This window comes from Piliocolobus tephrosceles, chromosome 18 (genome assembly GCF_002776525.5).
Source record: "Piliocolobus tephrosceles isolate RC106 chromosome 18, ASM277652v3, whole genome shotgun sequence".
NCBI lineage: Eukaryota > Metazoa > Chordata > Mammalia > Primates > Cercopithecidae > Piliocolobus > Piliocolobus tephrosceles.
This window is the reverse complement of record NC_045451.1, coordinates 54,763,940-54,789,756: the sequence shown is the minus strand read 5'-3', so window position 1 is coordinate 54,789,756 and position 25,817 is coordinate 54,763,940.

Below are 25,817 nucleotides of genomic sequence, written 5' to 3'. Positions count from 1 at the left end.
TTTATTAAGCAGTAGCAATAACAACAACTAAAACAGGCACTTGAGTTTTAAATCTGCTTTCAAAATGGCACTGCTAGTTCATTGTTCATCAGGCCATTGAATAAGCAATATCGAGAAAGATGATTGTGATCCAGGACGCAATCATCCTCGAGATGGTGAAATGAAAGTAGCCAAAATCACCAAGGGAGAGAACATGTAAAAAGAGAAGACTAGAGGACTCAGACCAAAACCATCTCTGAATAGGGGGTGGGGAAATATGAGGAAGAAATATTAAGAGAGCAAGAATTCTACAAAATCAGGATGCTAAAGAAAGGGACTTTCAGAAGGGGGTGGATTTTAGTCCTGTCCTGCATTATATTTTACATGTCTTGGGCTTATCTGTTTTCCTCTTAAAATAAAAATATGTTTCTATTTTTATTTTATCCATTTAACATTGTTAATATGTTTATCTATTTAACATTGTTAAAGTAACAATAACAACCGTTGCTGGTTGTTATTGTTACTTTAACAATGTTCAACACTGTGCTGAAGGTACTGCTAAGGACATTGCTAAGGAAGGTACTGCTAAGGACATTGTTAGGCATTTTATAATACTTGCTTATTGATTAATTTTTACATTATCTAAATCATGATAAAATTTAATTTAATTAATTTTTATATCATCCAAATCATGATAAAACTTCTCATATAAATGTAAATAGTTAACACTTATTACATTTATAATGGACAGTTCTAGGTGCATTACATGGATCATTTATTTAATCCCCACAATGAGGAAATGAGGTAATGTTCATTATTTCAATGAAGGTAGAATAAAAACCTAAAAGTGTATGTCCTTCATCCTGAAGAAACTTGAAATTCACTTTGAATTTTAAAACTGTGAGTTGAAACTCTTTATCTCCCTTATTTAAAAAAAAGATATTTTTCCAAGTACATACTTTGTGAAAGGCATTATATTAGGTATTTGGCGGTCCCAGGTGAGGCTGGGAGGGCATGCCTGTCATCCACATTGTTAGAAAAGTTTTATTCTCTTTACCTTCACCCTTAGCAACCTTCTCTAGAAAGGAAAAAGCTCAGATTTCACCCCCACCAAGTATATTAGATAGACCATTTGAAAAATTATAATTGGAGATTTCCTAATTTAGAAACTTTAAGGTTGCTAGTTAAAAATCTTAATTCATAGTTTTTAAAAAACAGAAAGTAACAAGGGTTGGTGATGATGTGGAGAAACTGGAAACTTGTGCAATCTCATTATTCATAGAAATGTAAAATGGTGCAGCTGCTGTGGAAAACGATATGGAGATTCCTCAAATTATTAAAATAGAACAACCATATATGATCCAGCATTTCCATTTCTGGGTATACACACAAAATAATTGCGAGTAGGGTCTCAAAGAAGTATTTTTTACACCCATGTTTATAGCTACATTATTTATAATGGCCAAAAGGAGGAATATGTGAGGAATACATATTGTATGTATCCTTCATGTATACATACAATAAAATATTATTCTGTCTCAAAAAGGAAGGCAGTTCTGACATGTGGCACAACATGGATGAATTTTGAGGCCATTATGCTAAGTGAAATAAGCCAGTCACAAAAAAAGACACATACTGTATTATTTCACTTACGTGAGGTACCTAGAATAGTCAAATTCATAGGGACAGAAAGTAGAGGAGTTACTTCCAGGGAATAGCAGGAGGGGAGAATGGGGAGTTGTTGTTTAATGGATACAGAGTTTCAGTTTAACAAGATGAAAATAGTTTTGGAAATTGGCTCCACAATTGTGTGAATGTACTTAATGCTACTGAAATGTACATTTAAAAATGATTACATTGGTGAATTTCATGTATATTTTACCACAGTTTAAAAAGAGGTAAAACAATTTAACTAGGTTTTTTTAAGTTTGTTTTTAATCATTATGGATACATAATAAGTTTATATATTTATGGGGTGCCTGTGATGTTTTGATACAGGCAATAATATAATAATCAAATCAGAGTAATTGAGGTATCCATCACCTCAAACATTTACCATTTCCTTGTGTTAGAAAAAAGATTTTAATTGCACTCTTTTAGTTATTTAAAACTATACAGTAAATTATTGTTAACTATAGTCACACTGTTGTGCAAATACTAGATCTTACTCATTTTATCTAACTGTATTTTCATGCCCATTAACCGTCCCACTTAATTCAGTTATTCTATATAAAGTATCAATCTATTTTATTATCAGTTTTTCATAGCCTTTGAACACTGTGTATCCTAATACACAGAAAACCCCATTTATGTTGTGCAGCTTTGGCTGTGTATATGGTACACATATGGATTCAAAACTCAAAGAAGGAATTGGCCAGGAACAAAAGATAAAGTGAATAAGTGCTTACATCCCCACAACTAACAATGTGCTCAACTATTCAAAATGGGGCCTTCTTAGAAAGCTTTAATTTAGGTTGCCTGATAAAAAGCCTATTTTTGACTTGAAATGAAGAACAATTAATTTTACTATAGGCTTCAGTAGTGATGATAATACAGGACCTGATTATACTTTATAATGATACCAGGTAAGGTAATTTTTAAAATGTTTTATTAGATCTATGAAAGGATCATTGTGTGACCTGCATTAAAAAAAATCTACTCTCCAAAGAATTACTGTGGTTAGGCTATGATTATTAGGTCAAGTTATGTGTTTGAAGTTGATTAATCCTTTTCTTGAGGTGATTGCCATAACTCTTACTGTTTACAATTAATCCCTTCTGTAATCTGGCCCTGAGTTATTTTGATGGTAAATCTGAGGATCCATGCAGTATTCATTTCACATATACAGACACATAATAGTGGGCAATAGTCTTGCCATTATCTATGGATTAATTCAAATTTGATAGAATTATCTCTCTCCAGAGACAGATTATGAAAGACTTTTAAGGGAACAGATTTCCATACTAACTTTGAACTTAATCAGCTATTTCATAATTATTCCAGGACTGCTACAAGGAATCCCATGGCTTCTTATTATTCATAGCAGCAAGAAAAAAAATGTATGCAACCTTTCTTCATTTTAGGAGGTGGCAAAAGGTCTCAGAGATTACCCTTTACATGCTGATATTTCGGAAATCTATTATTTTGGTGGAGTGGTAAAGGAAAAGTAACTTTCAAGAGTCTTCAGTATTCTTCTCTTTTCTTATTCTCAAAAGCATCTTTCATGTAACTAAAATTCTTTCAGTGCTTCTGTAGTTATTGAAAGAGCTTTGATTCATAATGCTTCACTAGGGAAAATATTGAGTCTTTGCCATTTGAAATGGAAATGGAAATGTAAAGTAGAGTTTACTCTTTTCACTGCATTGCTTTATCCCAACAACTGAACTTCAGAAAGATATCTGAGAACATAACTGGCCACCATAAAGGACCATATATCCTACTTTGCTTTTTTCTCATCTTGATTTTACTTTCTACTTGCTAATAACTTATATATTAAAGTAATATCTTCTAATAATTGAATTCTTGTGTACAACATGTATTACACTCCCTGTGTTTACATCAAATTACATGCTGCATTGTTGCTTGAAGTAGGTAAAATATTTAATTGCATAGGCATATATGACTTCAAGTAGAAATATTTTTCATTCTTTACTCCAGACGTGTGCTATGGTCTGAATGTGTCTCCCTAAATTCATATTTTGAAACTCAATCACCAATGTGCTAGTATTAAGAGGTGGGCTGAGGTGAGGTGATAACGTCCTAAGGACGCCTCTCTCCTGTATGGGATAACTGCCATATAAGAAAGGCTTCACCCTGCATTCACCCCTTTTTGTCCTTCCCTCTTTCACCATGTAAGGATGCTGCTGAGAGAAAACACAATGGATGGAAGGGGCCCACATCAGACATCAAATCTGCTGGTGCCTTGATCTTGGACTTCCTGGCTTTGAGAACTGTGACAAATACATTTCTGTCCTTTATAAATTACCCAGTCTTGGGTATTTTGTCACTACAGCACAAATGGACTAAGACTACCTAATTCGTGAAGACAGGGGAAGATTTATTTTTGTTTTCAGCTGTGCACTACAAGATGCTTCTATTGCTTTACCTCTCAGTACTGTAAGCTTACAGAAATCAAAGATTGTCTTTTCCTGTTACGTGTATTTTATGAAAGCTCCACGGGTTATTCTGATATACAATCTGATTGAAGAACTAGTGTGCTAGCAATGTATCCCCACAATACTTGTGAGAGAAGGAGAGCATGTGGCTGGTGCTTGCCCAGCAGCAGGGTTCGTGTATTCACAGCAGGCAGTGCTAATTGACTGTGGGTTTTCTCCAGATTAGTCTTTAGTGATCATCTCTAGAAGTTACCGTATTGGCACAAATGTTGGAACTTATTTTTCATCCTTGGCCTAAAATGTCCTCTATTTGCACAGCAATTACAGTCTGTAACTTCTGTTGGACAAATCTATTCCATGTTTTGCTATAAAGTAATATCAAGTGATATCACAGTATTTCAACAAGTTCATTTTTCAATGAAGGAAAATAATTGAAACTGATGCTTTTTTATTTTTCTAAAATAATTTTCCTTTTATTGTCAGTAATTCAGGCTCCCAGGCAGAAAATACTTTGTGAGTCAAATTTGATGATATTTCTTTTTTAGTCTCTCTACCTAAAGAGAATAATATTGCCTAGTGATTAAGCATATAAACTCTTGTCATAGTGTCTGAATTCAAGCCCTAGGTCTTCCACTTACTCTGTGACCTTAGAAAGTTATAGAACCTTTCTGTAGCCTCAGTTTTCCCATTAGTAAATAAGGATATAAGAGTTGTGAAAAATAAATGTATGAGAAAAATTAATAATACATTATTATTAATAATAATAATGGGAGACCCACAACTGTTGTGGGTTTAGTAGAATTTACCTAGTTGTTATTTGTAGTAGAATTTATAACTATTGTTTTGTATTGCCTTTTCTCAAAGTGATCTTTTCTGGCAGTAGAAACTTCAGAAATTTCTTGGTGGTTTTAGATACAGGTTTTTAAGCACTTTGGGAGTTGTTTATCACAGTTTAAATATATGTGCATCTATGTCTATAAAAAGATGACTATTACTTGGTTTTGAAACCTAGACTATCTCTGGATGGTTTTACTTTTATTCATCCCTGTGTTCTTTATCCATCCACCCATTCAATACATATTTAATGAGTGCCTTCCACAGGATTTGCAGTGGTGAAATAAAGATAAACAAGACACATTATCTGCTTTTGATGATCTCTATGGTGGGACCAGTGAGAGACAGACAGGTAAACAGGCAATTACAATACAGGCGTAACTCAGAGATACTGCAAGTTCAGTTCCAGACCAATGCGACAAAGCAAGTATCTCAATGAAAGAAACTGCACAAATTTTTGGTTTCCCAGAACATATAAAAGTAATGTTTACATTATACTGTAGTCTATTAAGTGTGCAGTAGCATCGTGTCTGAAAACAATATATATATTCCTTAATTAAAAATGCTTTCTTGCTAAAAATTGCTAACGATCATCTGAGCCTTCAGCAAGTAGTAGTCTTTGCTGGTGGAGGGCCTTGCCTCGATGTTGATACCTGCTGACTGATCAGGGTGGTGGCTGCTTAAGTCTGGGGTGGTGGTGGCAATTCCTTAAAATAAGACAGTAAAATTTGCAGCATCAATCGACTCTTCCTTTCACAAAAATTTCCGTGTAGCCTGCAATGCTGTCTGATAGCATTTACCTACAGTAGAGCTTCTTTCAAAATTGAAGTCAACCCTCTGAAATCCTGCTGATGCTTTATCAACTAAGTTTATGTAATATTCTAAATTCTTTGTTGTCATTTTCAGCAATGTTCACAGTATCTTTACCAGAAGTAGATTCTAGCTCAAGAAACCACTTTATTTGCTCATCCATAAAAAGTAATTCTTCATCCTTTCAAGTTTATCGTGAGTTTGCAGCAATTCAGTCACATTTTTAGGCTCTATTTTGAAATATAATTCTCTTGCTGTTTCTACTACATCTGCAGTTGCTTCCTCCACTGAAGTCTCAAATTTCTCAAAGTCATCCATGAGGGTTGGAATCAACTTCTTCAAAACTCCTGTTCATGTTGATACTTTTACCTCCTCCCATGAATCATGAATGCTTTTAATGGTATCTAGAAAGGTGAATCTTTTCCAAGAGGTTTTAAATTTACTTTGCCCAGAGAAATCACTGTCTATGGCAGTTGTAACTTTACATAATTTATTTTTTAATTAGTAAGACTCAAACGTTGAAATAACTCCTTGATCCATCAGCTACAGAATGGGTGTTGTGTTAGCAGGCATGAAAACTACATTAATCTCCTTGTACATCTCCATCAGAGCTCTTGAGTGACTAGGTACATTGTTAATGAGCAGTAATATTTTGAAAGGAATCTTTTTTTCTGAGCAGTAGGTCTCAACCATGGGCTTAAAATATTCAGTAAACCAGGCTTTAAGCAGATGTGTTGCTATCCAGGCTTTGTTGTTCCATTTATAGAGTACAGGCAGAGTATATTTATCACAATTTTTAATAGCCTGAATGTTTTAAGGATTTTTGGAATGATAAATAAGCACTGGCTTCAACTTAAAGTCATTACATGCACTAGTCCTTAACAAGAGAGTCAACTTGTCCTCTGAAGCTTTGAAACCAGGCATGACTTCTCCTCTTTATCTATGAAAGTCCTATCTGGCATCTTCTTCCAATAGAAGACTGTTTTGTCTACTTTGAAAGTCTGTTGTTTAGTGGGCCACTTTCCTCAGTGATCATAGCCAGATCTTCTGGATAATTTGTTGAAGCTTGTACACCAGCACTTGCTGCTTCATTTTGCACTTTTATGTTCTAGAGATAGTTTCTTTCCTTAAACTTCATGAACCAACCTCGGCGAATTTGCTAACCTCTCTTGGCTTTCATAGACTTGAAGAGAGCTTGGGCCTTGCTCTGGATTAGGCTTTGGCTTAAGGCTTAGGCTTTGTGGCTGGTTTGATCTTCTTTCCAGACCACTTAAACTTTCTCCCTATCAACAGTAAGGCTGCTTTACTTTCTTTTCATCCAAGTATTCACTTTTAAGTTCCTTCAAAACTTTTACTTTCAACTTAAAACTGGGCTGTTCAATGTAAGAGGCCTAGCTGTTGGCCTATCTCAGCTTTCAACGTGCTAAGCTCAATCATAGAAATGCTTTTGACTGGAAGTGGGAAATGTGTGACTCTTCCTTTCACTTGAACACTTAGAGGCCGTTGTTGGGTAATTAAATAACCTCATTTCAATACTGTTGTGTCTCAGAGAATAGGGAGGCCCAAGGAGAGGGAGAAAGATGGAAAAAAGGCAAGTCACTGGAGGAATCAGAACACATACAACATTTATTGATTAAGTTCGCTGTCTTATATGGGGACTGTTCATGGTGCCACAAAACAATTTCAATAGTAACATCAAAGATTACTGATCACAGATCACCATAACAGATATAATAATAAAAGTTTAAAGTACTGCTAAAATTATCAAAATATGTCCCAGAGATACTAATTGAGCACATGCTGTTGGAAAAGTGGCACCAATAGACTTCCTCCATTCAGGGTGGTCACAGACCTTCAATTTGTAAAAAGTTTAACATCTGTGAAGCACAATAAATCAAAATGCAACAAAATGAGGTATGCCTGTACTGAGTATTAAGCATTATGATGTGAAAATGCTTGGGCCTGTAATCTCAGCACTTTGGGAGGCCGAGGCGGATGGATCACAAGGTCAGGAGTTCAAGACCAGTCTGGCCAACAGAGTGAAACCCCATTTCAACTAAAAATACAAAAGATTAGCCAGGCATGGTGGTGGGTGCCTGTAATCCCAGCTACTCAGGATACTCCTGCAGAGGCAGGAGAATCGCTTGAACCCAGGAGGCGGAGGTTGCAGTGAGCCAAGATCGAGCCATTGCACTTCAGCCCGGACGACAGTGTGAGACTCCATCTCAAAAAAAAAAAAAAGGAGTGCAAAGGATGAGTTTCAATGCCTTGGGCATCACAGAAGGCATTCATGTTTTCTAGTATTGACCAATTTATTGGAAAGACATTGTATTCTAGTTGACCTCAGCCAAAGAGTAACTTCAGATAAATGCATTCATAGCCTTATAGAAAACACTCAGGGCAAACCTGGCTTCTTTGAATGCTGGAAGACAGAAACTTCTTTTTCAATCTCTTGGCTATTTTATTTTGGGGAGCAGCAGAATGCACTGACTATGGCTATTTTGCTGCATCTCAGTCCATTTGGAAAAGGGTGTTGGTGTATTTTATGTAACTGAGCCAAATAAATCCCAGTACTTACCCCTGTAATTTACTGCATGTGAAGCTAGCTTGTCCCCTGGATCACAAAAGAAATGCACCAGGGAAAGTTTCCATCTCACTTTTACTTGGGAAATAAATCACTCTTTTAGCAAAAACACATAAAAAGCTGACAAATTTAGTCTAAGCATTAATAATTATTTTTAAGTCCCATAAATCCTAGGTTACTTTAGAGTATGGCCATAGGAATCCTCTTTTTTAAAAAAGATATTTTATTTTTGTCCAGTAAAATGGGTCATTAGTTATATGGAGTCTTTATAGTTTTGAACTTAAAAAGCTGTGTGTTTTTATAGTGCTAGTTTGCTTGCTAATTCAAAATATTAAGAACATTCTGCTTTGACTTTTTTTAAATTCAATGTGTCTGGAAACAAGAAACTGTATTATCTTATCACTGGAAATTTATAGGATACTTAAATCCAATTTAAAAAAAGAAAGAAAGAAAGACAGAAAGAAAAAGAAAAAGAAAGAAGGAAAGAAATGAAAACACTGCAAAACTACTGAAAATTATTGCTCCTGGAACATTCAGCTTTTACATTAAATTTAGTACCAATGTAGACATTGCCACAAGCACAAGCGTACACCAACTGAGTGGTTTAATCATGACAAGGCTTGCCAATTTCAATCCCAATTGTTGGTTGTATTTTTCAATCTCTTAAGAGAAATGTTCTTGTACCACTTAAATAATGAGGAACTAAGCAACACACTCATTTCTTATGCTATGAACCAGAAACCGAGAAGTCAAATGTGCTTTGGGAATGCAATCATTAAAATACATAAGCATGGCAGCATGGACAGAAGGAGCCATTTTGTATGGAATCATTGAAATTTCTTCATTATTTTTGAAGACCACCAATAAAGCCTTATAACGAAAGCCTTTTCAAAATGCTCCATGACTGTAATTCAGTCTTGATGAAACAAACAGTGAAAGCAGGTGAAGTGCTCCATCTAGAGTATAAAGGAACTAAGTTTAAAAACACTGGGAGAGTTCCTCTAGGAACTCTAGGCTCTCTCAAAATTACCCCTCATGTGAGAAACAGATAGCATGAGATGAAACATTATTATCATTGCTTGCAAAAATAAATTGCTTCTCAACTTGTTCTGTTTCTCACATTTATCAACCTAATCATAACGTTGAGAAAATTTAGGCAATTCCTTAGATTGATTAAATAAATTGATAGGTCACCTGAAAATACCGAAGTAGTCAATGTGGCATCAGTTTCTTAATTATGGCTTAACACAATATATCCAAAATATTATTTATCTTCCATTATTTATGTAGCATTGATTGGATTTCAAATATTGAATATAGTAGCACCCCCTATGTTTGTCCTCTGGAAGGTTATGCTCATAGTAAAATGTTTCCATTTTGTTGATATTATGTCATTACTCGATTATGTTGATATTTTTCTTTCTTTTCCAGGCAATAATAAGGGAATCATCATTTATCCCAAAGCTAATAATGAAGTGGAACTTCAGAGTCTTTTACTTTCAGTGGAGTGTCATTGTAGTAATCATGGACATTTATGAAGTCTTGCTAAATAAAAGTTGAGTTGAGGACCCTTTTATGGGATGTATTTAGATGATTCACAGACTCTCATAATAATAGTCCTCCTACCCTCCAATATGTAGCAGAAGATATCCTGCAGCAGAAGTATTTGGGTAACAGAGGATGTGGTGGTCAATTTTCAGTGTCTGTTTTACTGGATTAAGGATTGCCTGGAGAACTGGTAAAGAATTATTTCTGAGTGTATCTGTGAGGGCATTTCCAGAGGGGATTGAAGTGTGAGTCAGTGGACTGAGTGGGGAAGATGTGCCCTCAATACAGGCAGGCACTATTCAATCAGCTAGGGGCCTCAATAGAATAAAAGGTGATTGCTTTCTCTTTTTTTTTGGAGCTGGGGTACACTTTTCTCTTATTCTTGGACATCAGAACTGCAGGCTCTCTGGCTTTTGGACTCCAAGACTTACACAAGTGGCCCCTGGGCTCTCTGGCCTTGAACTGAATTTACACCATTGGTTTCACAGTTTCTGTGGGCTTTGGACTTCGACTGAGCTATGCTACCAGCTTCCCTGGGTCTCTAGCTTGCAGATGGCCTGTCCTGGGACTTCTCAGCCTCCATAATCACATAAGCCATTTCCCTTAATAAATCCTCTCTCATCTCTCTCTGTATATATCCTGTTAGTTCTGTCTCTCTGGAGAACCCTGACGAATACAGAAGAGAAACAAGGTTTGAAATGAATTGAAGCGACAGCAGAAGTTTACCCATCTTCCAAATCTTATAGCATATCTATGTCTATATCTGATTTGAAAAAAATGTGTATACATGATATTTATTAGAATTTGTCCCAAATTTGATGACAATCATAAAAGTTTACATCAAAAGTACCAAAACCAAATTTGAATCTGAAAGAAACATTTCCAAATGATCAATAATTTAAAAAATTCATTACTCATGTTAGAGGAAAAACAATCTATTAACAAATCACTGTTGTATAAAAAGGTGATCAAAGAGTATGTAGCCAAAAAATGCGAGAAACAAAAGCATGAAAGAAGTAGAGTAGGTCATTCATTTATAAAATGTTATATTGTTGCTTTTGTGGAACGTTTATTTATTTGTCAACTTTTAGAAATTTATACTTTCTTGTGCATTTTTATTATTCTAAGTAACATTAGCTTCCTAATTTTGTATTCTTTTTCTTAAAGAGACGCCCAAGCCATCTGCCCTATCAATAATTCCTATAACGTCTGGAGACAGTTTACAATGAATGGAATCTTCATGCTTCTAGTTTATTTCCGCCTTCTTAAATTGGAGCTAATTCATAGTGATTTCTTTCTTTATTGTATTATTTCAGAAAATGAGGCCTCAGATTCTCCAGAAATCAATATAACCATTTGTTAATAGATACGCTAAGAAGAAAAGCCATGAAAACAATAGTCTTCTAAACTTATTTACCCCAGATTTCCTCCTCCCACTAAGTAAAGAACTAGATTCCTTTTCTCTAAAGCTGGTCCAGGATTTTAGGAAGACTACTTCTGGTAGGACTATGACTGACAATTAGAGATTCTGATTGAAAACAGTTTGATACTGAAAACAAAAAGATTCTTGAATGTTTAGTTTTTTTAGTTTTGCATCATTTATTATAATTTGGGAAGTTGCTATAGCATTATCCTGACTTCTGAAATTTGACTGGTAGTCTCTTTTGCAAGAGGTTGCAATTTTTTTTATTTTAATTGAGATGAGGGTCTTGCTTTGTTGCCCAGGCTGATCTCAAACTCCTGGACTCAAGGGATCCTCCCACTTCAGACTGTCAAAGTGTTGGCATTATAGGCATAAGCCACCATGCCCAGCCTAGAAATTGTTAAGAATGTATGATGCGCTATTCAGCAATCAGGAATGGAGGTAACAGATGGAATTACTTTGTAGGAATACAATGGGCTGGGAAATATTTAATTTAAAAAAAAAAATTTCTAAAATATTTTGCACAAACCAAAACCTTCTATGAGCTCTATTTCCTCTTTGTGCAATAGCTGGGAACTGTGTTCAACCTGGAATTCTAGAAGTGCATAGTTTCATCAACATAAATAATTAACTGGAAAAAGACATGAAATATTCATAGCTGAAAATTATTGCAGTAGACTGCAGAGGGGGAGAAAATATCTAAAAACTGAAGAAAAATGAATCATTTAGTTAATATTCAGGTTATGGCATTTTATTTACCTATTTATAATTAATTAAAGCCTACTCCTTTTGGGCCAATGACAAGTGTTGGGTGTGCTAGGCTAAATCACAATTGGACCATGTTAGATTTATGGTTTGAAACGGTAAGGGATTTGATGTTTTGTGTGTATTCTGGCAGAAGATATGCATCAGGAGTAGGAGAAGAGGGAGTCTATGTTTTGCTTTTTCACTTTAAGCCCATTCCAATAATAAGGCAACTGCTATTTTGGGAGTACTAGCAGTTGTTCAATTTTGTGTCACAACCTGCAAATGATTCATGCTATTGGAGGTTTTCACTTTTTTGGGAAGGGCTTAGAGTGATGGGTTCTAGAAAACCTACTGAATAAATAAATATTGCCTGGCAGATGTTGCTTTTCTGTCCCCAGCCAATACTAATTGCAAAGCACAGAGCTCAGGGGTTGCCTGTGGTGATACTAATTAACATCACGAAGCTTCGTGTATGGGTGTCAATGAGGTGATAAACAACTACTATTTACCTGATGTAAAGTGGCTGAAAATGGGTCAAAAGAACTGCGATATCATTTCTCTTGTCAGACACTGGGCGTCTATTTATAGATGTTCCTATTTGTATGAGAGAAAAAGGGATATTTTTTCCCCTCTTAAAAAAAGGTGGTCATTTAGAAAGCAAAAGATACACTCCTTTTAAGTCCAGAAGCCTCATTAGGATTTCTGAGGAAATGAAAAGTGGTTTGATGGGAGACTGAACTAAACCTACCAGGTGTAGAATTTTAGTGCTAAACTGCTCATCTCGCTGATGAGGTGATTTCAGGGCACACTCTAAAAGACTGCATTGTTGAGTGTGTGGCCCCAAGAACAATGAAGTACAAATTAGCTATGTCCAATCACTAAGAAAACTTGCCATCATCAACGGACTCTCTGACATGACCTTCTTGCCTTCTTTCCTTTTAGCTCACAAAGTAATAGGATTGAGGCACAGTATGGGAAGCTTAAGGATCTGACACCAATTTCTCGAGAGGAAAAATGGGACATTTTTAAACAGGAATAAAAGATGGTAGTTTATGCTCATATTTGCTATAGCGATCAGCTATATTTTAAAGTATTTAAAAGTGAACTAGTTTAACTTTTAACTCTTCCAAAACACCCAGACATTTGCATATGACCTGTTTCTTTATCACAATGCTGTCTTTATTCTTTGTTATTATGGATACACGTTAGTCACAATAGAATCTATAAACTTCAATTAGCCGTGATACTACACCCCAAATGAAATTTATAATGCAATGTACATGTGATGAACAACCTAAGGAATAATTTGGGCATTCCTGGAAATAGCAGTTTGTAGGCATATGCAATGTTGTTTTATGCATTAAGTTTACATTTTAGTACAGTAACAACTTATGCATTGGAATCATCAGAGAATGAATTTGCCAGAATATATGTATCTATACATATATATTTTGGCTAAGTTTACCACTGTTTTTCCAAAAAGTATCTCACACTTTAAAGGTATCACTAATACTTTTAGCTAAGATTATAGTTTGAGAATGAAATTAGGAAAAAAAACTCTATGATGACTAAGGTTAGATAACCATTATAAAAAATAATTTATCTCATTGATAATTTGTGAGACTGAAGACCTTGAAGGCCACTCATATTCTAATTATAGCTCTTATCTCTTCATGTAGTTATCCATTAATCATTCATTAAACCCACAATATGCCTCAAGCATTTGGTTAGGCATCGTATAAAAGAATAGTTGTATTACTTTTTTTAAAGTTCTAGCCTCCCATAGCATTGCACCCAATCTGCAGAAATCCTGTTAACCCAAAGCAGAAAGTTATCAGAGAGACGAGAAATGTTAAGAAACTGAAAAAGAATTTAACAGTACATTGCCAAGGCTGTCTAGAGGAGAACGGGCTTCTACCTTTTAGCCTACCTTCTGGCAAAATAATGGTAGTAACCACAAGCTATCATTTATTTAGTATAAGTTGTGTGCTACTTGTGTTAGTGTATTTAATCCTCAAATCAGTCTCGCATAGTTATTATTCCCACTTCTTGAGTGAAGAAACTGATGTTAAACAGTTTAATTAATTTGTTCAAGACAACATAAATAGAGTTTGGAGCCAGAATTTGAATCTAGGTGTTTTTTATTTCAAAGCCCTCTGCTTTCACATAATGTGTGTGTATATATGTATTTTATATGTATATGTAAAATAGCTTAATAACATTAGCTGTTAACCATCCTTCAACTCTTGCTCCATGTTTACTAAACATACCTTTCTGATTTACTTAGAACTAACATTAAATATTTTCCATGTATACAAACATCACTTCTGAACACATTTACAAATTGCTTTATTTGGTCTACAGAACTCAGGACCAGATCCTAGACCAATGTATTTTGAGTATCTAAGCAAAACATCCAACTTATTATCTGTATTCTCAGAAATAATACAGTAGTTTTATTTTTTCTTAAAAATATCAAATTCACAAAAACTTTCAAGTGTGGAAAGGTTTTACCTGAACTATGTGAGGGGAAATTATCAACATGACATCTTCTCATTTGTTGTGGAAAGACAAATACTTTTGTCTCCCGAATGATGACAAATTAGGTCATTCTCTTATATAACATAATCTATAGCCCAATGATGAAAATTAGGACAGTAACGTTACTACTATATAGTGCCCAAACCAAATTCACATTTCTCCAATTATCCCAATAATGTTCATTACAGCAAAAGGCCCCAGTCCAGAATTATGCTTTGCATTTAGTTGTCATGCCTCCTTAGTCTTCATCATTGTAGATCTGTTCCTCTTTCCTTGGCTTTCATTATCTTGACTTTCTGAAATAACTACAGGTCTAGCTATTTTGTGTGATATCCCTTAAATTGGGTTTGTTTCATATTTTCTCATGATTAGATTCAATGTTTGCATATTTGAAAGGAATATCACACAAGTGATGCTGTGTTCTTCTTACTGAATTCTATCAGGTGGAACATGGTTTCTGTATGTCTCATTTTTGATCATGTTAAATGTGATGACTTTATTATGGTGGTGTCTATCAGGGTTCTCCTTGGTGAAATTACCCTGTTCTGTTAATTAATAAATATTTTTTGGGGAAGTACTTTGAGAATATATAAATATATATTTTTCATCAAACTATCTGTCATCTATTATTTATTTATTTATTATTTTTTTTGAGATGGAGTCTCACTGTGTTGCCCAGGCTGGAGTGCAGTGGCGTGATTTTGGCTTACTGCAACCTCCGCCTCCTTGGTTCAAGTGACTCTCATTCCTCAGTTTCCCGAGTATCTGGGATTACAGGCATGTGACACCATGCCCGGCTAACTTTTTGTATTTTTAGTAGAGATGGGGTTTCGCCATGTTGGCCAGGCTGGTGGCAAACTCCTGACCTCAGGTGATCTGCCTGCCTTGGCCTCCCAAAGTGCTGAGATTACAGGGGTGAGCCACTATGCCCGGCCTATTTATTTTATATTACTATAGACTAACGCACTCTTAGCATAGCCAATGCACTGTAATATTTTACTATTTACTTTGGTGCTCAAATAGTCTAGGATTTCACGAGTAGGAGCCTCTTCAGTTTGGCTGCTGTGTCCTTTTGATGTATCTACATAATTCTGTGAGCACTTAACTGTTCCAGAATCACCTTGTACTTTTTTTCTGCCACAATCCTGGATCCATCCATTGCTCCAAGAAACCCTTGTTTCAACATACACTGTCATTTAGATGTGGGCATCAGGTGTGCTTGTTGCTACTGAGGTATAATCACTCCCAGGACATTTCTGGGGATATACGTAGGGTATACATTACTGTTTATGTGTGTTGTGATGACCTTTTGATGTGTGAAGAGGACTAAGGTACAATAACCAATTATTCAAAGACTAGTTCACCCACAAAAACTAAAAACTAAAAAATTAAAAACAAAAACCACTAGTCTTGTTGTTGCTGTGAAGATAGTAGAAATAATTAAAGTTTACAATGAACGGACTTTAAGTAATCCACAGATTATCCCAGATATTGAATTTCCCTGACTGACTCAATTAAAAGACCTCAAATGTGGAACTAAGCCTTTCTTGAAAAAGTTTTGCTTCTGAAAAGCAGCTTCAGCCTGTGCCTGAGAATTCCAACCTGTCCTTTGTGACGGCCTACCCTACAGATTTCATTCTTATCTACATAGACCCCACAATCACATAAGCCAATTCCTTTCAATAAACCTCTTACTATAGCCCTCTTATGTATGTGTCATGAGTTATATCAAAATTTCCAATTCTAATCCAACACCTGGTTTCCCCACTTTCATTTGTAACTCTTTTCTCTGATAGTGAAAAATATGATTTCCATTATCCTTAATGTGATTACTTATGGGATCAATTCTCATGAGTGTGTCCAATTTCCCATCACTGCTGTCTACTTCTTCTCCCTAATGGGGTTACATGCTTTCCACACTCTGGCTGTCACAACCAGAGCCAGGTTGCCCAACTGTATGGATGCTTTCTTCAATCTTCATATGCTCCCACACTGCCCTCCTTTCTAGATGGACAGCCTCCTCACCCTGCTTATTTTCTGACATCCTGTTTTGGCCACCCTCATATACTGAAACATTCTTCATGTTTCTTCATCCCACTCAGTCTGGGAAAGCCTGTCCAAGACTATCTCCCTTGCATAAAAATTTCTCCTCACTCATCACAGACTCAGACACCCTGAACTCTTTTTTCCAAACCCTATGTGGATGCCCTTCCGACTAACGCTCGTATGTACTGCTCTGGGCTACTGAACTTCCCTCTCGCCTCATCCACCTCTAACACACAGTCACGTACCTTATGGAGACTCACCAAATGCCTCTTGGGCCAAATTATTCAGGAAAGGAAGAGGAAGAGAATGAGTGGCAGTAGACATTCTCTAGGTAAGTGGTCCTCAATCCAGAATAATTTTACCTCCCGGGGTCATTTAGCAATTTGTGGAGACATTTTTGGTTGTCAGAACTAAGCGGCTGCTACTGACACCTCTTAGACAGGGGCCGGGGATGCTGCTAAACATTCTACATGGGCAGGACAGCCCTCACGACAAAGAACTATTGACCCAAAAAGTTAACAATCCCAAGGTTGGGAAACCCTGCTGTAGGCAGGTGTCCTGAGAGCACGGAAAACTCTTAATTTTCAAATCCTTTTTAGGCTTTTGGTTTTCTCTTGAATCACACTTTCATACAGAGTCATCTGTTTCCAGTGAGAATTGACCAATATAAATCGACAGATCATTCAGCTGTCAATCAAATTAAATTATTTTGTTCCTCCAAAAAAAAAAAAAAATACAATTTAAAAGTTCATTTTATCAGATCAGCTATCCAAACAGATGGTTAAGAAGCTGACACTCTCAAAATTTCATTTCGATGTAGGTGCTGGTGACTCAGCAAGATTCCTACAAATTGCTTCTCACGGGTAGATTGTAAATTTTTGTATTGGTTAAGTTTTAAATGGTCATGTGCAAAACATGCTCTCTAGTAACTCTGCAGAATTGAACTCATGATGGATGTTGGATGGGAATGCCAAGATGATGCCATATACTGCACTGTGAAAAGTGGGATGAGAAGAAGAAACAATACCAAACAGTGGTTCTCAAAGTGTGTTCTGTGAACCAACAGCATCAGCATCATCTGGAAGCCTAAAAAAAATCTCAGCACCCAGCTTGCATCCCACACCATCTGATTTAGGACTTCTAGAAGGAGGGCACAGAAATATGTATTTGAATAAGCTTTCAGTGATTACAATACTTGTAAAAGGTTAAAAACCATAGGATAAGGAGCACTAGTCTGAGAAGCATCAACATTTTCTAATCTATGAAGTGGAGAACAATCATATCTTCTCTGCTTATATTACAGGACTATCAAAATTATTATGAGGCCATTGATTATATGAGATAGAATAATAATTTGAAATGACATCGCATTGTCACTAGGCTTAATTAATTGTATTAGAAAACATGTATGCATCTATCTTCTCCATCAGCCATTTCTGTTGATTATATACTTGCTTAGCAAGTATATTGTAGAAAAGCACAAGCTTTGTGTCAACTAGAGCAGGTTCTAAATCTGTTCCTGACTAGCCACATGAAAATCCAGTTAACCCCTCTGATCCTCTGTTTACGTATGTTTATAAAGTTTTCCTGTTTAGTAAAAACAACTTTTCATGTTTGGGCAGATGGCAATACAGTAAGAGTGCCTATCTCTTGTGATTTGGGATCTGTAATTATGCCTGTAAGTTTTTAGCTTAGTATGATTTATTTACTTTTGCATTATTTGTGCGCTAAGCAATCAATACATCAAAAATGTAAGAATACTTTGTGAAGGAAAAGTCAACTCATGTTAAATATTAGCTTGAGATCCTCCCTAACCCAGTGAGCCACACATACTTGAGCTTTGTCATAAGCATTCGAAAGCCTCTGACGTCTTTGCCAATTACATCTAAATTCTCTGCAGGGTTCTAAAGGACCTAACTTGTTGAAAGCCTGCTTAATAATAATGGGAGTCATGATTCTTATATATATAATATGCTAATAATATATATCATACTATTAATAATATTACATATCATATATTATTAATAATATTACATATATTATATATATTTATATATATATTCTTATACTTAGGTTATCCCCAGCAAATTAATGCAGAAACAGAAAACCAAACACTGCATATTCTCACTTATAAGTGGGAACTGAACAATGAGAACACATGGACACAGGGAGGGGAACATCACACACTGAGGTCTGTGGAGGGTGGGATGGGGGAGGAAAAGCATTAGGAAAAATACCGAATACATGCTGAGCTTAATACCTAGGTGATGGGTTGATAGGTGCAGCAAACCACCATGGCACACGTGTACCTATGTAACAAACCTGCACATCCTGCACATGTAACCCGGAACTTAAAAATAAAAATTAAAAAAATGTAAAACCTCTCTGCCCCACTGCAGCAGACCTTCTGCATAAAAGCTTGTGGAGGCTGGGCTAAGGTATCTACAGAAACAGTGAGCCCACATGGGCTTCTATTGCATGTAGATGTCCAAAATTAGTGTGACAAATGGTTGAGAAATTATGAATTTTTACAGTTGCTTTTATTTTTTTAATTTCCTATTTTGATGTCATTATAGATTAATTGTAGTTTTAGAAATAATAAAGAGAGAGCTCATACACACTTCACTCAGTTTGCCTCAAAGGTAAAATCTTGCATAACTGCAGTACAGTACCTCAACCAGGAAATTGAAATTGGTGCAATTTGTGGACTTCATTCACATTTCAACAGTTTTTACATACTTATTTATCTGTGTATATGTTTATGTATGTTTTAATTGATCACATCTGTAGATTCATGTGATCACCACCGAGGTCAAGATACAGAATTACTCTGTCACAAGGGTCCTTTTTGCTACCCTTTTATAGCCTCAGATATCTCCCTCTTCACTCCAAAACTGCTAGCAATCAGTAATCTGTTCTCTATCTCTACAATTTTGCAATTTCACGAATAGTAAATGGAATCATGTAGTGTGCAACCTTTTGACATTGTCTTTTTTTTCACTCAGCACAATGCCATTGAGATCCATCCAAGTTGCTGTGTGTATCAATACTTTATTCCTTTTTGTTGCTTAATCGTGTTTCATGGTATGGAAGTAGCACAGTTTGTGTAACTATTTACCTATTGAAGGACAACTGAGTTGTTTCCAGTTGGGATGACTATGAATAATCCTGTTATGAACATCGGTGTACATGTTTATGAAAATATAAGTTTTAATTGCTTTGTGATAAATGCCCAAGTGCAATTACTGGATTATATAGGAAGAACATGTTTATTTTTTATTAGAAACTTCCAGACTCTTTTCCAGAGTGGCTATACAATTTTACATTCCCACTAGCAATATATGAGTGATACAGTTTCTCCATATCCTCACCAACATTTGGTATTATCCATATTTTTTATTTTAGTTATTAGGATAGGTGTGTAGTGATATCTTTATGTTTTTAATTTGCATTTCCCTAAAGGCTAACAGTGTTGAGTATCTTTTCATGTGCTTATTTGCCATCTATATATCTTCTTCAGTGAAATGTCTTATGTCCTTTGTCCATATTCTAATTGGATTATTGGTTTGTCTGTAAGTGTTGAGTATGAGAATGTTTTATATATTCTAGACACTAGTCTTTTGTTAGATATATGGTTTGCAATGTTTTCTTCATATCTGTAACTTTTTTTACCCTCTTCTCAGAGTATTTTGCCAAGTAAAACAATTTTTAAAGTGAGATCAAATTTATGATATTTCCTCTTACGAGTCATGCTCTTGATGTCAAGTTTAAAAACATTTTGCCTGTCCCTAGCTCCTCAAAGATTGCGTTATAACATGTATATTTGAGAGTTCTGTAGTCTTACGCTTTGTATTTAGGTCTGTGCTTCATTTTGAGTTAATTTTTGCCTATGGATGTCCAATTGCTTCAGCACCAATTGTTGAAGAAATTATCCTTCCTCTGTTGAATCACTTTTGCACCTTTGTCAAAAATCAGTTGGACCTATTCTATGTGCTTTTTCTGGTTTCTCTATTCTGTCCTATTGATGTCTTATTTGCATTTAAGTCTTTGATCCATAAGTCTGTGTCTCTTGTGTTAAATCTGTATCCCTTCTCTTGATGACTTCTACTTCTACTATCTTGATGACTACAGTTTTATAAGTCATGAAATCAATTAGATTCATTCATTCCATTTCATTCTGCTCTTTCAAAATTATTTTATCTGCTCTAGGCTTTGTGCCTTTCCATATACATATGAGAATAAGTTTGTCCATTTCTACAGAGTTTTATTAGGGTTTTTATGGAAATTGTATTAATCCTATAAATCCATTTAAGTAGCATTGCTATCTTTACAATATTGAGCCTTACAATTCATGAACATGGTATGTCTCTCCATTTATTTAGATCTTCCTGGGCTTTCCTTCATCAATGTCTTGTAATTTTTAAGATATAGATCCTGCATAGGTTTTATTAGGTTTTTGCTTAATTATTTTATTTGAAGCAATTGTAATTTGTATGGGATTTTAAATTTCTGTTTCCACATGTTCATTTTTGGTATAGAAAAATCTGATTAATTTTTCTTTATGTGTATTGATCTTGTGTCCTGTGACATTTCTGAACATACTTACTAGTTTTAAGAGGTTTTTTTGAGTTAGCTGGGATTTTCTATGTAGACAACCATATTATCTACAAATAAGGACAATTTTATTTCTTTTGTTTTAATCTAGGCATTCTTGTTTTTCTTTTATTGACTTATTGTGTCAGGTAGAACTTCCAGCATTTGTTGAATAAGAGTGGTGAGTGTGGATATACTTGTTTTGCTCTCAGTCTTAAGGGAAATGGATTCAATCTTTCATACCTTTCAGTAAGCATGATATTGTCTGTTGGCTTTTTGTAGGTGCTATTTATTAAGTTGAGGAATTTCTCCTCTATTCTTATTTTCTTAGAGTTTTTATCATGAATGGGTATTGGATTTTGTCCAATGTTTTCCTGCATTAATATGATCATATGATTTTTATTTTTTATCCTGTTGATAATGATGGATTCATAAAGCTGTAAAATTTTCTCAAGCTTATTGTATTCTTAAAAAGAAGAAATAACTGTATTTTCATTATTTGGATAAATGTGTCACATCATCATTTTCACCAGTATTCAGGAAGAAAAAGGATATTACTGAACCAAATATGAAATTACATATAGAGAAGTTAGTTCCTTATAATGTAAACTTACACAATAAATGTAGATGACTTCAGAGAGAATACAGTGAAATACTAAGATGTTTTGCTATAAAATTCTCTCCTTCACAAGTGAAAATCAGTCTAACAACTTTATGATCTTATGAGGGCATATTCCCTCTCTTATAAACAAGTTATCACCAAAACCTTTTTTGGCTAGCATGAAATCATGAACTATGTCATGACATATATGCAGCAGATAATGTTTTTAAGTATTCTGCACATCAGTAAATTTTTGCTTAAGTTAATTCTTCTCTGCTTAATGGCTTGTATAACTGATGGTTGCTGTCTTATTGGAGACTCTAATGCATTAGAATAGTGTTGAATCTGGAAAAAATAAATCATATTCCTTTGCAAATTATGCATATACACAAAGAGTTGTATGTAAATACATCGCTTTACTTACACAACTAAATGACTCAGATGCTCTGAGTATAAACAAATCAAGGAGCCAAGTAAATTAAATACTTTGGAAAATTGCACTATCATGTTTGGGCAACTAAATTCAATTTATGTGCTGAATTAGTAATTCACTGCTCGACTGGAAAATTTAAGACTGGCAGTAAGCAAAGATTCCAGAGGAGTACATTTGCCCTGCACTCATGGGTCTCAGTAAAGGAGATAAGGCTTTTTAATCAGTAGACACAATTATCTTAGAAAAAATCCTTCAACCTTCTATTTTAGTTTCCTAGGATTTTCATAATACCACAAACTGGGTAGCTTAAACCAATAAACATTTATTCTCTCAAAATTAGAGAGGCTAGAAGTACGAAATAAAAGTGTCAGCAGGGCCATGGTCTCTCTGAAGGCTCTAAGGAAGAATCCTTTACTGTCTTTGGCAGCTTCTGGTGGTTGCCAGGAATCCTTGTCATTCCTTGGCTGGTAGATACATAGCTCCAGTCTCTACCTCCATTGTCACATGGCCTTATTCCCTGGGTCTTCACATATCTTTCTCCTCTACGTCTCTCCAGATTTCTCTTCTGTAAGTCATTGGATTTAGGGCCCACCCTAATTCATCATGACCTTGTCTTTGCTGATTACATCTGCAGATATTCTACTTTCAAACAAGGTCGTGTTCTGAGTTCTGAGAAGATATAAATTGGGTGGTGGGGGAGTCACTATTTAACATGGACTCATTCCCACCTTGTTTTGGGGTGCATTCACATTTAGCTTCCCATTTCTTGCCCTTATACAATGAGCATTCCACCGAAGAAGCAGTTTGCAGGTAACGTTTCGCTATTTGGTTGCTTCCACGGTGTGAACCTCTACAGTAACATGTTTCTGAGTGTAAGTTCCCTCCTTTCAGGATACTCTCTCTTCAGCCAAGGACAATTTTATTTTCTAAACCAGAATGCAGAGTTTCTCTAACTTTGCCCTGTTAAGGGATGCTTTCATGCCCCGACCCCGCCCGCCGCACCATCAGCCTCATGTTCTTTTTAAAAACTGTGTATTGAATAAATCACAATTAATTAAATTTCTCATGGAATTAACCAGTTACCATTTAATATAATTCCTTATAAACAATAACATTTGACAATTAGCCTATGGTAATAGTTTTGCCATACATGCAAGCATGATTTTAGTTAGGCATTCTGAAATTCTGCAGATAGTTAAAAAGCCATTATTACTATCTCTCTTGATCTCCAAGGTGTTAATCACCAAGAGTACAGACTTGTGAAAGTAGCAGTTAAATATTCCATCCTTTGAATGGACAAGAATTCAGTGAAACACAATTCGCTTCTCATCATCTATTCCTTACAAATATTACAGTGTGGGACTACTGCTAAGCCATAACAACATGTTCGGTAGAAAACACATGCGGAAAAAGTTTTTTTCTTTCTCCTCCGGATTTGGGATAGGGAGATGGGTGGGTGGATGAAGAAAGGTACAAAGATTTCAAAAAGCCAATGAAAGATATAATAGCAAAGAATTGTGAAATGTTACCTCTTTTATAAAACAGAGTACATATAGGTAATAGTTTACGTTTATCTAGACTTATTAATTTAAAATATTTTCATATTTTGTTGATAATGCCAAACTTTGGTGTAGAGAAGGCAGGTGTTATTTTCCATAATTTCACAGATGAGAAAACTGAAGCTTGTTGGGGTTAAGAGAAACACCCCTCAGCCAGCAGAATTAGAATTGCAATTATCAGCATTCACAGCCACTGTTTTTTTCATTACTACAGTTAACTCTTGGCTGACAGCAATTCCTAAAGCATTCGCCATCACATTTTGAACACTGCTATGGGGTCAAAATAGGAGCATAAAGTTGCAATTAAGAAAATCTAAGTTCTAAATTTGGCAGTTATCTGACTTTAGACATTTGTAAACTGGTGTAATAATACTTGCCCTACTTCCCTCCAGGGTTGAGAGAATTAAGCAGATAGAAAAGCAAAACAAGGATGAGACACTATGTGGGTTGGAAGAGAAGTGGGAGTGTGTGCATGAGTGACAACTTTGAGATTCCTGGAAGGCACAGCTCACAACAGGGTTTCCTGAGATTCCCTGTTTCCTTTTATAATAAATCTCCCTGCTTTTAAACTTCATTTAAATAGTTTTGTATTGTTGTTGGCCTCTAAAATGAACACACTGTGTTCCAAAGACACCAAGTTTTCCAGCTAGAAGGAAAGACCAACATTAAGCAAGAAATCTCATCAACGTATAACAAGAGTAGGGGAATGACCAAAGATGAATAGCATTTTAAGGTGTGCTATTATTCAGCCAGACATGGTGGTACATGTCTGTAGTCCCAGCTACTTGGGAATGACTTGAGCCCAGGACTTTGAGTCCAGCCTGAGCAACATAGTAAGACCTCATTTCTTAAAAACTAAGGTGCTATTATCGATTGGTTTATTTTTTTTTAGCATAATTTACTTTCAATCCATTAAAAATCAGGATTCAGCAGTAGTCCTGAATTGTGTGAGGAGGGGCTTCCTGTGAAGTCGAGATGGTTAGAAGAGAATGGCATTAAATAAGAAGGTCTATTTTAATTCATTTCCAATTTAGCAGAGTTGGAAATGACTTGTCCTCTTCCCACTGCTCCACGCCCCCCGTGTCTTTGCTTGTTTACTTCCTTTGTGTATACGGTATCTCCATTGGTTTTCTCTCTCCTTTTTTGAAACTGGAGGACACTTCCTTTATTGTAAGAGGAAGGAAGATGGGATATGTATATGCCACACTAGTGTAAAGGTAAAACTCAATTAAAATATGACATCATAGTTTTTAAAAAATCATTAGACATGTTAAAATGCTATCACCCTGAAATGTATTCATGATGAAGCACAGTGGATGGATGGAACCCATCTGCACAAAAGGCAATGTATTAAAAGGTTTTGAATCAAGGTTCCCTTGCTAGTGATAAAAAAATGACATTTTTACATGAGGCATAAAGCAACTAACAAACAAAGCTATAATCATGGGATTATTAGCAAATAAAGTTGCTTGCATTTATAGAGTTATAGATCTGTTGGGAAACATCCATGTGGTAAGTAAAAAAAAGAATTCATATAAATTTATATAAAATTTCATAATGCAATGAATGATTTATTACAACTTTATTTGTATTAACCCAGATGGTGCACAATTTGGATATGTAACCCTGCACATGAGAAATGCTTTATAAATGCCACATATCTCTGTTCTGCAGTGGTTACTGCATGCCAGGACAGCACTCCACTCCAGAAGGGCTTTGCCAACACAAATAAAGAAGAGAAATGACATCTTATTTGTTGAAGTAAAGAAACTGCAGTGCAAACAATAACAATAATCATGCAATCAGAGAAGTGATTAAGCAGGAAAAATCATTCTAAACGCCTGACCATGGTGAACTTAGAAAATATGACTGTTGCCTCTTGCCCAGACAAAAAGAAACTTTGAAATCACTGTCCTCAACATTTCTGCTTTAGAAGTCCTTTTGTAACCATCTGCTTTCTACTATTTATTACCAGAAAATACCAGAGTGATTCAGTCTATTTGA